Consider the following 5,049-nt stretch of genomic DNA (forward strand, 5'->3'; position numbering starts at 1 on the left):
CTGTTTTTACTGTGTTTCTCAGTTATTATTTAATGTCTTACATCAATCATATGTTTGGTTTTAATATGACATGATGTCTTCCTGAACCTCAAGACTGTCTGTTATTTAAAGTGTGTCCTGTAATTTGAGTATATAAGGTATATAAATATATATCTTTTACTATACAAGTACATTAGATAATAAGTAATCAGTGTACATCAGTTTTACACGTCTTACCTGGATACCATATTTGTGTCGAATGCCAACCTGCATTTAGATTACAGCCCGCAATTTACACCGTAACTATCGGGTAGTTACGGTGTAATCTGTTGTACTTACGGTGTACCAGTGTAGTACGTACCAATAAATACACAGCAAAAACAGATGTGTTAAAAATGACATGTTGTGCAGAATTTTAACACATGTAGCAAGTGTGCTCAGGGACTACACATGTTGTGTCAAATTTAACATTGAACAAGTCACAGCCACAGGACAAGTCGCAGCCATTGAACAAGTCACAGCCACTGAACAAGTCACAGCCACAGGACAAGTCACAGCCATTGAACAAGTTACAGCAACAGGACAAGTCACAGCCATTGAACAAGTCACAGCAACAGGACAAGTCACAGCCATTGAACAAGTCACAGCCATTGGACAAGTCACAGCCACTGGACAAGTCACAGCAACAGGACAAGTCACAGCCATTGAACAAGTCACAGCCATTGAACAAGTCACAGCCACTGGACAAGATACAGCAACAGGACAAGTCACAGCCATTGAACAAGTCACAGCAACAGGACAAGTCACAGCCATTGAACAAGTCACAGCAACAGGACAAGTTACAGCCACAGGACAAGTCACAGCCATTGAACAAGTCACAGCAACAGGACAAGTCACAGCCATTGAACAAGTCACAGCCACAGGACAAATCACAGCCATTGAACAAGTTACAGCCACAGGACAAGTCACAGCCAATGAACAAGTCACAGCCACAGGACAAGTCACAGCCACAGGACAAGTCACAGCAACAGCACAAGTCACAGCCATTGAACAAGTCACAGTAGGTTCATGAGGTATCCTGGGGATGCAGGGGTCAGGCTGAGGGGAGGACCCATGACAAAGCCAGCAGCATGGGCCCCCTACCTGTGCCAGGAGTAAGTACCGTCAATGCCTAATCCAGCTCCAATGGGCTCCCCAAATACCACACACCCTGTAGACAGAGAGAAAAAACCCCACCGTAGCGAGTCCCACCTGCTGAAGAAGACTGCAGTATGAGGCCGAAAACGTGAGGAGCTCAGTGAGTGAACCTCTGGTTTAGAATCTTTATACGAGGACCAAATATGAACACTGATATTTGTTCTGTTCTTTAAGTGGAGTGAGCAAAGTGGGATATGGTATTCAAATCAGTGGTAGCAGGCATGGCCTTCCATCAAATAATGTTTATATGTATGTTTGAAATGTGTAACAGAGCTGTTGAGAGACTGATTGCATGTATTTATGTGTCTGAAACAGTAAGGGTGAGATATGGTCTGACCTTTCACAGACTTAACATTTCTGGTTGTTGTAGTCTGTTCTCTTCTGTTCAGTTGTCGTCTGTTCCTGTCCTGTTTGGTGGCTGATCCAAAGCACACAGTGATGGGTGTGCAGAGAACAGACTGGATTATTGCCATGTAGAACTGGATCAGCAGCTCCTGAGGCAGGTTGAATTTCTATTACATCCTCTGCTGTGCATGTGTAGGCTACTGATGTGTGGAATGGGTAAGGTTGTGAAGACATGACTATACTTTAAAAACTGCAAAGGCTCCCATCTGTTTTGGAACAGACAAGTGTGTGTAGGATGTTTCAAACTCTGCCTGCTTGTTTCTTTAACTTTGTGTGTTGCACTTTGTCACTTTAACACTGCTGAAGGCCTTTTACACACACTGAGCATGTTGCACACATACTAAATATTATATCTGAAACTGTGACAAACTGAGATGAGACTAGTCTGGTGAATAAAGAGAGCATTCTGTCGAGAGCTGACTATGAACTAAGTTGCCTCATACAGAGGATAAACCGTGACGGCAGCCATACCTCTGATGCCACCCTGAGGTCAAACAAAGCTGTTTTTCTCCATTTTTCAATGATCATTTCATCCTCACAGCATGACAACAGACTTCAAGTCTTACTGTGGAGAAAACATTATTTTTGTTTGTCTTACAAACCCAAAGTAATGCTTAATTACTTCATGAAATACTGATATGACATAAAATTGTCAACTGTTTTATATGACAATCTTGGCAGCAGAATGGGCCTTTGAAATGCATTAAAAAATGTATACAGGTACATGTAATGTGCATGTGTGTGTGTGTTTTTGGTCTTTTGCAGTGGCTGATGGTCCCACTACACTTCCTCTCCCCGTTCTGAAGTGTTTACAACCTGTCCAATGCGTTTATCTTCTTACCTCCCTGATCTGTGATGGTTTCTCAGAACTTCTGGATATGTGGAAATGCTTTAAAATGACACAGTAATCCAGATGACTCAGTGTAGCTGCTTGTTTAGAGAGACTCCTGTTCTACCATTTTAGCAGCATTTCAGCCACTACACACCTGCAACTGATTCACTATTTTAAAAGCTTCACATTAACTCAACATCACTGAAGTTGAAATAAATCTCACAATACAGAGTGTCACTTTACAGATGTATGGATGTTAGCAAACAAGTGAAGAAGGGTGGAATTACAGTGACAGTTGCCATTTGAGATGTTTTTTTAAGTGACTTTTACTTCATCTGTGAAAATGGCAAAAAAAAAGTTTTGGCAGCTGAATTCATTTTTTTTTTTCAGGATCACTTTTCCAAGTGTTTTTGTTGTCATACTCACGTCGGACACAAGAGGCTTAAGTGCACCATTACACAGTGTTCTAAATGTGACTAAAAACTTTCATATTTTCTTCCAGGTGAGTTGTAAGCGCTATAAACACAAGGTACATATGTGTGCCTGATGTATCATTACTCTGCAAAAACCAGTTGCTCCAAATCATACATGCTAAATTACAAAGCACATTAATCTGTGATGACATTAGTTGTTGCTAAACTCACGTCAAGAGACGGCTGGGATGTCGGCTTTGTGCAGTTTGGTTCACATCCACTCTCGGGAGCTCCTGGACACAAGAGGAGTCCTGCCCTAAAACAACAAATACATTCATTAGTACTCATGTAATAAGAGAAAATAATACAGTGTCTGCTGTCAGCATTGATGTTACTCAAAATTTTGTTGGACTAATGGACTGTAAAGTGTCGGCCTGCAGACTGAATCATCTCTGTTTTAACATTATTAATCTGTCACAGGTTATTTTAGTGCAGAAAACAGGCGTCATCTATCACACTGATTATGATGAAATATATTTAGACAAGTTAGCTATAAGAAATACATAATCCCACAGACTGAGAGTAGGTCAGATAATTTATGATTCATTAAGTAAGAGATAAAATAAGGATAAACAGGTGCACATGTGGCTAGTTTACACAATAATATACACTACTTTAAATCAGAAGCTACTCACCCTTTAGTCCACAGTGAACAGCAGCAGCTCAGGTGGCGGAGAAAGAGAGATAATGGTTAGTAAAACAAATAATGTCTTATTTATTGAATAAATCACATTACATGGGGAACCAGGCTTACAAAATAACAGGTCAGAAACTCATACTCACCTTTTTTTAGTCCACGGTGAACAACAGCAGCTCAGGTGGGGGAATGAGAGAAGAGGAAAGTCAAAAATGGTTGGTAAGAAAAGAAACCTTAGCAAAATAAACATATCAAAGAAAAAATGGTTGATAAATAAGCTCACACTTACCTTTTTTGTCCATGGTGAACAGCAGCAGTTTAGCTGGTAGAGTGAAAACAGACATAAAAGATTAGGGAGACAAGTACTCTTTAAATTATTGGGTATTATGAATATAATGTATTTTATATAGTTACGTTACCTTTTTTGCCATATGAAGGCATTTTTGGTTTCTGGAGGATTATGTTAGGGGGGCAAATTGTTAGGAATATAGGCTAAATGTTAGGCAAACTACAAACTAATTTTGGGGAGCTTTGTTGGTAACATGTTTCCATGAGGATTGTTCGTATGGGATGTTCTGTTTTTTTAGGTGTCCAGATCATTCTCAGTCATTTGGTGGTCTCAGATTGAAGTGCCTTGTCTTTTTTCCTTCTCTTTTCCTTTGTGTTGACCTGGAGAGGACTGCTGCCAGCTTCACTGGGAGGGTATGACATGTGTGATTCCAGTTAATGGCCTCTGGAGGAAGATATTCGGGAATTCAAATTGTTCGAAATGTTTAATGGCAGACTTTAACTACTTTTGGGGAGCTTCATTGGTCCAATGTTTCCATGAGGTTTGTTTATGTTGGATGTGTAGGAGCAACTATTGTTGTGAGAAGGAATGTAGTTTTAATTTGAACACTAATCAAAATAATGTTTCTTTGCCCTGCCAGACGCAAAGGCAAATTTGTCTTCCTCAGCCCCGCCAGACGCAAAGGCTTAATGCACGGGGTGTCAACAGCCCTGCCAGACGCGAGGGCTATCTGGGGCATCGCCGGCCTTGCCAGACGCAAAGGCCGGCCCTCAGGATGAAAGAAAGAAAGGTTGATCCATCCACCGTGCAAAGTATGAGGAGATACTCTAAATAAGTCCCAGTGCAAGACGCTACGTGGGGTGTTGACAGCCCTGCCAGAGGCAAAGGCTGCCTGGGGCTTTGCTTGCCCAGCCAGACGCAAAGGCAAGCCCCCTGGGTTAAATAAAGTCAATCCGGTGGTCCCAGTGCAAGACGCTATCTGGGATGGTAGCAGCCCTGCCAGACGCAAGGGCTACTTTGTCTTCCTCAGCCCCGCCAGATGCAAAGGCTACATGCACGGGATGTCGACAGCCCTGCCAGACGCGAGGGCTATCTGGGGCATCGCCGGCCTCGCCAGACGCAAAGGCCGGCCCTCAGGATGAAAGAAAGAAAAGTCGATCGTTCCACTGTGCAAATAATGAGGAGATAAACTAATAAAAACCCAGTGCAAGACGCTACGTGGGTGTTGACAGCCCTG

Source organism: Epinephelus moara, chromosome 10, assembly GCF_006386435.1.
Source record: "Epinephelus moara isolate mb chromosome 10, YSFRI_EMoa_1.0, whole genome shotgun sequence".
NCBI classification, from domain to species: domain Eukaryota; kingdom Metazoa; phylum Chordata; class Actinopteri; order Perciformes; family Serranidae; genus Epinephelus; species Epinephelus moara.